Here is a 12,645-nt window from a genome sequence, read left to right as displayed (position 1 = left end):
AAATTAAAAAGAAGTTGTCAGGCATCAAAGTCACCGTGAAAAGGCAAGTCATGGCATATGAAAGCTTATTAGGGTACAGATAAAAGAAAAAAAAATAGGGACATGGTGGGAAAAAAGCTTGAAATTTCCACTTTAATCACGTGGTTTATTTTGTCATGAAAGTAGAACATCATAAACTTCATCTTAAAATCGTTTAATTTACTAATTTCTAAAATCCCATCGTAACTAAAGTAGCATGTTAAATGCTTTGCTTTGTATGTGTTCTTCTATGTGCTCTATGTGTCAATCACTACATGTTTCTTAAGCGGGCTTTCTCTTCCTCCAGCAGGACACAGATTACATTCATGATATCACAGCTCTCTGAATAATTTAAGCACTGAGATTTATACTTGATATCATTTTCATGATGCTAGGAATTAAAGCATGTATTAAATATGGGAACACGGTGGCGCAGTGATAGTGACGAGCTGGCATTCTGTCCAGAGATTGTTCTTCTTGCCTCCCGCCAAGATGCTTGCTGTGCCGTACGCAATCTTTGATGAAATAATTTATTGCAGCAGTACTGTCTCTTTCAAACATACTAACCCCCAATTCCTTTCATTCCTTTTTTTTCTCCAAGTACTAGGGATGCACCGATACTGGTATCGGCCTCGATACCACATTTTCTAAAGTACTCGTACTCGTTAAAAGTCCCCTGATACTGGGGACCGATACCACGGTCTGAGAAATGTCTATGTTTGAGCGCCGTGTAAGGGGTTAATCACAGGCGCCGAGTGCCCGCCCCCAGGCCCCGGCTGCAGCTCAGAGCGGGGAGAAGGCGAGGTGAGACATGTCAGCCGTGTGGAACTATTTCACTATTTCAAAGTGAATGAAGACGACAAAACAAAGGCAGTCTGCAAATTGTGCTCAGCGAAATTGTCCAGAGGAGGCTCAAAAGGTAGCGCATTTAACACAAGTAATTTAATCAAGCATCTAAAATCCCAACACGACAACGAGTACAAAGAGTTTACCCACGCTTCTAAACCAACACAACCCACGTTGCAGCAAACTCTTGCAAGACGAGAGAAAATGTCCAGAGACAATCCACATGCTGTGAAAATAACACAGGCAATTATCGAGTACATTGCATTGAGTGACCAGCCACTCGGAGGTAGAAAATGTGGGATTCCTCCCACATTTGTTCTGGAGCCCAGATATGATGTCCCAAGCCGCCGCTACATGATTGACACGGAGCTCCCTAAACTACACGACTCAGTGAAAAAACATATCCACAGCCTACTACAAGCCTCCTCTGCATTTAGTTTCACCACGGATATTTGGACAAGCAGTGTTAGCCCCGTGTCGCTAATTAGCCTAACCTCCCAGTGGATAGATGAGAGTTTCACGCCGCAACGAGCCATATTACATGCAAAACAATTCCGTGGCTCGCACACCAGCCAGGCTATAGCGCATGTGTTTGAGGAAATGCTCCAGACATGGGGTATACCTAAAACATCAGTACATGTTGTGCTTCGTGACAATGCCAAAAACATGATTAAAGCCATGAATGACGCAGGGCTCCCAAGTCTGCCGTGTGTCGCGCACGCGCTCCAACTGGCTGTTCACGAGGGCTTATTAGCACAGAGGAGCATAGCTGATGCTATAGCAGTGGGGCGGAAAATAGTTGGGCATTTTAAACATTCCGCTTTAGCCTACTCCCGCCTCGAGGACATTCAGGGACAGCTCAACCAGCCAATAAATAGACTGCAGCAGGACGTACAGACGCGCTGGAACAGCAATTACATGCTCCAGTCCCTCATTGAGCAAAAGCGAGTGCTGGGGGTGTATGTGTCCGAGCATGAACTCCCTGACTATCTCACCGCTCACCAATGGGCTCTTATGGAGAAGACTGTTGCCATCCTCGCCCCCTTTGAGGAACTAACTAAAAAAGTGAGCAGCTACGACACACTAGCCTCTGATGTCATCCCAGCTGTGACTGTGCTAGTGAGACTTCTAAACAGAGAAACAGACGAGGACCACAGCGTCAAGACAATGAAAGCAACCTTACTGGCAGCTGTCAAGAAGCGCTTCAGTGACGTCGAGACCAACCCACTGTACTTCATCTCCACAATACTTGTCCCAAGGTAAAGTGTGTGCTATAGGTATTCAATGATAAACTACAGTACTAAATGTAAGATTAATTTCCATCTCAAATATTATATTATATTTTTGTAACTAAAATACACAAATACAAATGTATGCAATATATATAATATGAAATATATTTCCCTTATTACTACCAGAAAGCCAAATGGCTGGCATTTGTGACAGTGGTTTAGGGGAAACTAAAATCAGTCCTATTTTTCCACATATTAATACATTCATGAATTTTGTTCAGGTATAAAGATCACTTCTTCTCCAACAACACTGCTCCGAAGGCCAAGCTGCACCTGAAGCAGGAGCTGCAGATGATGTCCAGAGCTGAGGCAGAGGGGAGTTGGGCAGAAGCTGCAGAACCTCCTGCTAAACTGTTCCTCAAGGCCCAGGCCAGCACTAGCAGCAGTCTGGACACTGTATTTGAAGAAATCGCTAAGGAGCAGCCCCAGGCAGCACAGCCGCTGGCAGCAGGTGCTGCCATTGAGCTCAACACATACCTCGGAGAGGCCCCAAGCCCTCGTGAAGACAGTCCTCTGAAGTACCGGGGTGTCAACAAAACCAGGTTCCCCACTTTGGCTAAAATGGCCCAGAAATACCTCTCAGCCCCATGTAGCAGTGTGGAAAATGAAAGGCTTTTTAGCTCAGTGTCACACATTATAGATGAAAACAGAAACAGGCTGACTGCTGATAATGCAGAAAAGCTACTTTTCTTAAAAAAAAAACCTGCCACTCACTTTTTCTAAATAGGCTCCATTAAGTGAGTCGTCTTTGACTTGATGTTAATACCTACCTCAGTTGCACTGACTGCCACAGTTCTATGTTGGTGAATGCTGTTAGTTTATTCAAATATTGTGCACTAAATAGCAAAGATGTTTATTAATGCCCCTTGTGTTGTCCAAAGCGGCAGAGTTTACAACAAACTGAAAAAAATATTTGAGTTGCACTGTCACTGTTTAAATTTTTTTTTAAATTATTTATTCTGTAATATGTTGCATGCAACATGCTTTTCATTTTAAATAAATGTTCTTAATTCCAAACTAGTCCCTTGTTTTTTTTGTTAAATTATATGACTAAAGCTGTTACCTGTAAATTTAAATCATGTTTTTATTAAGTACTCGGTATGGTTTTCCAAAAAAGTGGTATCGGTGCATCCCTACCAAGTAACCAATCACCACACAATCAGCTCAATAATAGACGTTAAGCCATCTGTTAGCTTAGAACTCCGATTCTTCAAAACTTTTAAGGAACATTGAAATATCTACGTAGTACTTGTTTAATTATTCTATCCATCTATCCTTCCAGTGTCGGGCCAGCTCCAGCAAGAATACAGCGCAAGGCAGGAACAATCCCTGAACGGGGCGCCAGCTCCTTGCTAGCGCTGCAACACCGTGTCCTCACATGTTTAATTATTAACAATATAGACTATTTAAATGATGTTAACATTTCACCTATATAATGTAATAAACATATTTTGCTACATTTCATCTTAAAAATGATATTGTCGTCATATGTAAAAATCTAAAGTGGCTCAGGTTGTGCAATATTATAACTGTATCACAAGTTTACAGTGAGGTAATTATACTTATAAGTACAAACAGTTCTACAAGGAGCACTTGATGGATTGATTTATTATGTTTATAGTTCTTGGGATGAAACTGTTTCTGAACCGCGAGGTCAATACAGGAAAGACTCTGAAGCGTTTGCCATATGAGAGCAGTTCAAATAGGCAGCATGGCTGAGGCGGCATGTGCTATATGCTGTATACCAATAATTCTCTTTCCGATCAGCTGCTGTAGAGCTGTGATTCCACACTCAGATACAGTGATATAAATACTCTGAATGGTGCAGTGAGAGTAATATGGAAAAAGATGATCCACTGTGGCAACCCCTAACGGGAGCTGCTAGAAGAAGAAGAAGGTGCAGTAAGAGTAACAATGCGAAAGCAGCTACGGCCATTCCGTGGACCATTATCTTGTTACGGGTTAATTACAATCAGATGCCTTAAACTTATTAACAATATGCGGTTAATTTCAGTGTATATGATAAAGCAGTGTCAGGGATGTCGATCTAAAAAAGAAAGGGAAACCACACTGGAACAAATGCACTGCTTTGACACTGGGTGCTGCCAGTTTGCAAAACCGAGCGGAGAACTTGTGCACGCCAGGGTTTGAGCTAGCGTGAACATGTGCGTGGCTTTACACAAAGTTTAGGTTTTATACATCGCGATTTGAGCGTGGAAATGGGTGTATGCAACATTTTTGTGTGTACGCACCGTTTATACATGAGGCCCCTGTTTGATTGCATGTTATCTAAAAAGTTTTTACTCTTTTTCGGGTGGAGGTTGATTTGTTTCGAAACCTAGTATTGTTAAACTTGATTTGCGTGTAAGGAATGTTATCTGATTTTAATAAAATGTTAAAAAAGATTTTACTTATTTATCATTGGTTTCGCCAAATACGCTGGGTAGACTTTCAATTTCTAAAGTGAAACGTTTGCTTTCTGAAAACACTGAGAGATCCATGATACTAAAGTAATACTTTGAAATAATTTTTTCATTTGTTAATACAAACTCTGTTGGATTTTTCAATGTCTCTGTTTTTTGTTGAAGGAGATTTTACTAATTATATCTGAAATTCCATTGTCATCATTTTGAGTTTCACTGGCTCTTTTATTGCATCTTCAAGCTGCATCTGCCTCATGTCTATGAAATTTCGCTTCTTCAGAATCATTTATACATCATTTGCTTTTAAATTTATATTATTCTACTCTTTCCTGTAGCCTCTGTTCCTAATCTTACCATAGCCATTCATTGTCTTGAGTCTGACACACATCTCTCTGGTGCTTTTCATGTATCCGAGGTATTTTCATATTTGACATTTGAAAGCTAAATTTCTTGAATTTCAGCAAGACTGTTTTTTTTCTGAAGCAAAACTGTCTCCACCTTCCTTTAATTGCTTTAATTGCTTCTTTAAAGCTTCCTTTAATTGTAAATGCTGGATGGGGAGAAACAGACTTACATAACCAGACTATTTGCTTATGAACGATGAAAAAGATAGAAAATCAGACATATGAAGACTGTAAAAATGCATTATTAGGAGAATTATGACAAGGCACAAAGAAAACACATCCTTAACCATATCACCCTATCCTACTCACTCTATGATAGGGTGAAATGGAGTTGAGCAGTAAGCACTGAAGGAGTAGGCCCTTAATGAAGTGCAGGAATTAGGAAAGGAATATTGTGTTTAGGCCAATTATTTTAAGGCAAAAGTCCATTTGAACATTCAGTCCAAACTAAAGAGTATATTGTATTGTTATCCAGTTATATTTTTGAATTTTATTCATTCTCACAGCCATCTTGTGTGACTTGAGTGCACAGCAGCTTTTCCCAGTTGTCAGGGAAACCTTCCCATCATTGGAGGTGTGGCTTCTGGGTTTGTATACTACTGGTAATTGCAGCGATGGGCTTTAAAAGTCAGCTGTTTTGCTGTGTCTTTATCCTGCCTGCGGATAAGATAAAAAAACTTAGTTTTGATTATTCCTTGTTTTCTGTATTTATCTCTTGTGTTCCTGACTTTGATTTTCATCTTGCATTTTGGCATCACCGCGGTGGGCTGGTGCCCTGCCTGGGGTTTGTTCCTACCTTGTGCCCTGTGTTGGCTGGGATTGGCTACAGCAGACCCCCCGCGACCCTGTTTTAGGATATAGCGGGTTGGGAAATGACTGACTGACTGATTTTGGCATCATTGTTTTGGCACTTTTCGATCTGCTGGCTTTCACCCTTTTCTGTTTCGCATCTCTCTCCTGGTTTGTCCTTTAATTACCTTGTTGTTGTTTCCTGACGTAACATCCCCAGAAGTAAAATTGAGTTTTATGGTGAAAGGCTCAAAGATCTTTAGTTTATAAAGAGAAGATTTTTGGGAAATTTGAGAGAGAGAGCCAGATGTCCTCCAGCATGAGACCAGAGCATGTTTATCTGCAATAGTACCTAATGATATGTAAAATACTCTGCTGGGAGGAAAATGAATATTACAGGCAAGAAAGAATAAAAGAGTTTTGGCAATAAAGATCTCATATCAAAAGCCATAGGATTAGTCCCAGAATACAGGACTTCACAATAAACTCATTTCAATATGCTTACTGAGAGTAATGTAAAATCTATGCATATTTAAAACTGTGTATTCTGATAGTTGGATTATTTTTTCAACAGGAAGTAATGTCTGTAACTGATTTTCTACTAGAGTGGAAATTATGTGGATGGTTAGTTTTCTAAGACAGGTAAAAAAGAGCAAGGAGAAAATGAGTGGAACAAAGGGAAATTCCACATATTCCAAGGAGTGACCTTAGAGAGAAAACCTTCATTTCTGGAGCCCAGAATTTTGGAGTAGATTAGATTATATAAACTTTATTAATTCCAAGGGGAACTTCAGATGCATGCAGCAGCAGAAACATAAAAACAAGGAGAAATAATAGCCAATGGATCAATCAATCTAATTCCATGTAAATAAATATAAATATGTATAAATAATTTAAGAAATATATATTGTTCAGATATGTCAAAATGGAATTTCAAAATAAACTTAATGAATGCCCCAGAGGGAACACTAAAATACCTGATAGCAGTGGGCAGAAAAGATGCCCAGAGAACTGTCAAGAGCACTGAATTATCAAAAAATTCACAGAAGGAAGCAATACCCAGCTTTGTCCACTTTGGTAAACAGGTGGTCTGCCTGCCAATATTCACCTTTTCACCTAGCTGTGAAAAGTTGTGGAATGTGAGTACTACTCAATTCACGCAATAGTCCTTCATGACACTACAGTTGTAAAGCATATACAATGAAAGGACCATAGGTAGAATGGAGGGACTTAAACACAATAGTATTAAATGGAATGTGAGATGCAAGAAGCAAATACATAGGGATCTAGGATTTCTGTGGGAGGGCTAATTCATAACCATGCACAACATCAGGAGGGGACCCATTCATATTGTAAATTAATTATAAAATGGGGATAAATTGATCTGACTTTGGTCTTTTTTGAGGGCCTTCATAGAATTTTTGATTTTTCAGTTGTATGAGGTCCTCACTTATATATTGCTCGGTGTTGATTACTGCTGAGGCACCTCCATTGTCTGCACTTCGGATAGTAATTAAAGTTTCATTGGCAAAGTCTTCAGAACCGTACAGTTCTGCCTGGAAACATCATGGAGTCTTTTGTTGTGGATGGATTCAACCTTAAATACATCTCTTAAAACTAGTTGAGTAAACATCTGAATATGAAGGTCAGGAACACGTATGGCCATAAATGTAGATTTCATAGGCAAACCTCTTGGTATAGTGGTTACCAAATTGTTTTTTGAAAAAACTCTCATTTTCAGTTTTCTAAAAAAAAATTACATTATTTACCCTAGCGTCAAATGCACTATGCATTGGAGTCAGAACAAACAAAAGACCGTTTTTATTAAAATTTTAGTTTCAGAAATAGACAAACCCTTAGATGAAATATTAATTAATCACTGAAAATTAACCCCTCTGCATTTTCTGGTTACAAATGAAGGATGCTACTTTGAGGTCCATGGCTGCCAGGATAGGATCTGACTCCCCATGATGCAGTATTGCATTAAGCAGTTTCAGAACATAATGGTTTTAAGACAAACACTGAAACTGAATTAACATAAATATTCATTATAATTGAAATACCTCTAATGTAAACTTGAGGCCATGTCACATTACATGACTTGTCCTAATTTTCAGTTTTAGCCTTTGTTTACATAATCTTACTGAGTTGTAGGCAGAAGATGGTGCATTTCCATTCACTGAGTTGCGTAATGTGGCATACCCAATGGCACAGTACAACTAGTCTGTGACTTTCTCCTTGGTTTTAGTCAGGAGTGGATTCTGCGGCATGAGAGCGGAGAACCAATGCATGCTTCTCTGGAGATGCAATGGATATGATGCAGCAACAAGGAAAGAGGAACACACATGTTTTGAACCTCACAAACAGGAGAGGAGATTGTCTACCTGATGTCTCATATTTTATGTACCACAATAGAATGGAAAAAAGAAAAAAGGGCTGAGATTATGGCTGAACTTGCATAACTTGTAAAGCCACTTTTGGGCACGTTAATATTAGACGTCACAAAATGTGGCAAGCACAATTGTGCTGAAAGGTAGGCCACAGTAGGTAAAAGTAACACGGTGAGTGATTTTCAATCATTTAAATTGACATGGTCCAGTGACAGGATCAGCAACCACAATCAGCAAGTCTGACACGCCCCACGACTTAGTCGCATAATGTGACATCAGCTAGCAGTTTTATTAGGGCAGCATGGTATGACTGTGGTAAGTGTTATGACCTTACATCTGCAGGTTCTTGGTTTGGGCACAGGTACCAGCTATTTGAGGCAGTTCCCAATACACACATACACACATGCTGTCTGATTTCCATTTTATGTCTCTCTACATGCTCAGGTTCCTCATGTGAGTTGATGCCTACTAAAAGACGATTTTCTGATTTTTTTTTTTCTAGTTTTCCCTTTACAATCCGTCAGATATTAACATTAAATTATACCTTTTGCATTTAGCAGAGATTCACTCAGATTACTCCATAATTAGATTTTTAAAAATTTTACAAGAAACACTGTACTGAAGTTGTTTGCCATGTACAATTAAATAATAACTTAATCATCAACTCTTCACCCATTATATCTTTAAAAGAACAGTAAATACAGTCTTACATTTGCACTTGTCTGTAATTTTAATGCCAAAGCACTTACTACACTCTGCCACACCAAACAGAAAGATTTTTAGAAGAATCATAAAAATAAGTGAGATTATATAAATGATTCTGAAAGCCATCAACAAATGAATCAGACTGCCTTGCCATTTAGACTAAGAACATTTGCTTAAAATATGCCTATTTGTGTCCATTATTAAGAAGCACTTGTTACAGTATGATTAGCAGCACAGCAATCTCTTCAATTTATAAGTATGCATTTTTATAGCAGACAGGAAAGACAATTACTTAAAAACAAATTAAACAAACATGCATTGGATGTTTCCTGATGCAAAGCTACCTGTAAGTTACTTGAAGGTGTAATGTTTTTCTTTTATAATTCACCCTTAAGGTGGCATTGTGTCTCACAACTGTATACTTTAAATTGGTCCAGTGGAGTAAATATGGGATCTGCTAACCTTGGTCTTGCCTTATCACTGAATACTGCCAACATTGATTCTGCCAGTCTGTTTCCCTGATATGGATTAGGCTGGTTTTAATAATTCATATTAATTTGTTAATGCAAAGAAATGTTCCTTTGTACTATACTGAAGTAAAGAAGAAAAGTATGGTGATCCTGTTTAATATATCCCTTTTATAACTTTGAATCAATTCTTAAGTTTTATTTTACATTTTATTGAATTTATTATAATCAAATAACATTCCATACAAGCAAGTCATGTTTTACAAAACTAGGTTTGAAACAAATCAAATGCGAAAGAGAGCGAGGCCAATAGAGTAAAACTTTAATAGTAGCAAAAATAAATAGAATAAAAAAGGGGAGAGAATCTGCTTCCTCAATTTAAATGCTTATTCTAAAATGTTATTGATTAGATCCTGTATGGTTTTGAAAAAGTTTTGTACAGATCCCCTAAGTGAGAATTAGATTTTTTCCATTTTCAAATAGTATAAAACATGTTACCCAGTGACTTAAAAGAGGTGAGTTAGGATTCTTGCAGTTCAGCAAGATAAGTCTGCGTGCCAGTAGTGTAGTAAAGGCAATTACAGTTTGTTTGTCCTTCTCCACTTTAAGCCCATCTGGGAGTACACCAAACACAGCTGCGTAATGGATTAGGAGGGATTGTGACACCAAGACTGTCTGAAAGGCATTTAACAATTTTGGTCCAAAATGATGTTAATTTGGTGCACATCCAAAACCTGTGGGCCAATGAGGCTGGAACTTGATTGCAATGTTCACAGGCTGGATCTTGCCTTGGAAACATTTTGGACAATTTTAAATGAGACAGATGTGCTCGACATACAGTGCATCTGGAAAGTATTCACAGCGCATCACTTTTTCCACATTTTGTTATGTTACAGCCTTATTCCAAAGTGGATTAAATTCATTTTTTTCCTCAGAATTCTACACACAATACCCCATAATGACAACGTGAAAAAAGTTTACTTGAGGTTTTTGCAAATTTATTAAAAATAAAAAAACTGAGAAATCACATGTACATAAGTATTCACAGCCTTTGCTCAATACGTTGTCGATGCACCTTTGGCAGCAGTTACAGCCTTAAGTCTTTTTGAATATGATGCCACAAGCTTGGCTCACCTATCCTTGGCCGGTTTCGCCCATTCCTCTTTGCAGCATCTCTCAAGCCCCATCAGGTTGGATGGTAAGCGTCAGTGCACAGCCATTTTAAGATCTCTCCAGAGATGTTCAATCGGATTCAAGTCTGGACTCTGGCTGGGCCACTCAAGGACATTCACAGAGTTGTCCTGAAGCCACTCCTTTGATATCTTGGCTGTGTGCTTAGGGTCGTTGTTCTGCTGAAAGATGAACCGTCGCCCCAGTCTGAGGTCAAGAGTGCTCTGGAGCAGGTTTTTATCCAGGATGTCTCTGTACATTGCTGCAGTCATCTTTCCCTTTATCCTGACTAGCCTCCCAGTTCCTGCCACTGAAAAACATCCCCACAGCATGATGCTGCCACCACCATGCTTCACTGTAGGGATGGTATTGGCCTGGTGATGAGTGGTGCCTGGTTTCCTCCAAACGTGACACCTGGCATTCAAATAAAAGAGTTCAATCTTTGTCTCATCAGACCAGAGAATTTTGTTTCTCATGGTCTGAGAGTCCTTCAGGTGCCTTTTGGGAAAATCCAGGTGGGCTGTCATGTGCCTTTTACTAAGGATTGGCTTTCGTTTGGCCACTCTACCATGCAGGCCTGATTGGTGGATTGCTGCAGAGATGGTTGTCCTTCTGGAAGGTTCTCCTCTCTACACAGAGGACCTCTGGAGCTCTGACAGAGTGACCATCGGGTTCTTGGTCACCTCCCTGACTAAGGCCCTTCTCCCCCGATCGCTCAGTTTAGACGGCCGGCCAGCTCTAGGTAGAGTCCTGGTAGTTTCGAACTTCTTCCACTTACGGATGATGGAGGCCACTCTGCTCATTGGGACCTTCAAAGCAGCAGAAATTTTTCTGTAACTTTCCTCAGATTTGTGGCTCGAAACAGTCCTGTCTCAGAGGTCTACAGACAATTTCATGCTTGGTCTGTGCTCTGACATGAACTGTCAACTGTGGGACCTTATATAGACAGGTGTGTGCCTTTCCAAATTATGTCCAATAAACTGAATTTACCACAGGTGGACTCCAATTAAGCTGCAGAAACATCTCAAGGATGATCAGGGAAACAGGATGCACCTGAGTTCAACTTTGAGCTTCATAGGAAAGGCTGTGAATACTTATGTAAACTTAAGTAAACTTTTTTCACGTTGTCATGTAGAGAATTCTGAGAAAAAAAATGAATTCAATCCATTTTGGAATAAGGCTGTTACATAACAAAATGTGGAAAAAGTGAGGCGCTGTGAATACTTTCCGGATGCACTGTATAATCTTAAACTGAATAATTGTATGCTTTGAGCATATGGAGCTAGAGTGAATTCTGTGCATGGCTGCCTTCTACTCCTTTTCTGAAATGTTGAGTAAGAGATCTTTGAAAGGAATGGATTGTAAAAAATTTTTATATATTACAGAAATGCTGTCCTCAAGACTGATCAATATTTCTTCCGGAATAGAGGTTGGTGGGAGGTGAGGAAAATTGGGCAGATTTTGTTTAACAAAGTTTCTAATTTAGACGTAGTGAAAGAAATGTGTTGGTGGAAAGCTAAATTTGGAGTGTAATTGTTCGTAGGATGTGAAGACTCTAAGACTCTAAGAGATTTAATCCCACATGTTTTCCAATCATCAAAAACTGCGTACGTTTGAGAGGGTGGAAAAATGTGGTTATCGTGCAGAAGTGACACAGATAAAAGCTTCTCTATCTTGAAGTACTTCCTACATTGTTTCCATATTCTGAATGAATTAAGGATACTTGGGATATTAGTATATTGGCATTAACTTTTACTTATTGGGGTACAAAGCAAACAATATAAAGAAGTACTGCAGGATTTTATGTCTATTGCAGACCAAGTCTGTGTATGTTAATTTGTTTGTGTCAATGTCCAGGTTTTTATAGCTTGTATATTTGCTGCCCAGTAATAAAATTGAACGTTATGTAGAGCCATGCCACCTTCTGCCTTAGGTCTTTGTAGGGTTGCCCTTTGGATATGTGGATGTTTTGAATTCCAAATAAAATGATTTATTGATGTATATTTGAATGTTCTGAAATAGAAAAAGAAGCTTAGGAATGACATTCATCTTGACAATGTTAATTCTTCCAGCTAAAGTGAGATGAAGGGTAGACCATTTATGCAAGTGTTGCTTAATTTTTTAGGAAAACTCCAGACAGC

The sequence above is a fragment of the Polypterus senegalus genome, chromosome 7, assembly GCF_016835505.1.
Source record: "Polypterus senegalus isolate Bchr_013 chromosome 7, ASM1683550v1, whole genome shotgun sequence".
Taxonomy (NCBI): domain Eukaryota; kingdom Metazoa; phylum Chordata; class Cladistia; order Polypteriformes; family Polypteridae; genus Polypterus; species Polypterus senegalus.
Note: the sequence above shows the minus strand (reverse complement) of the source record.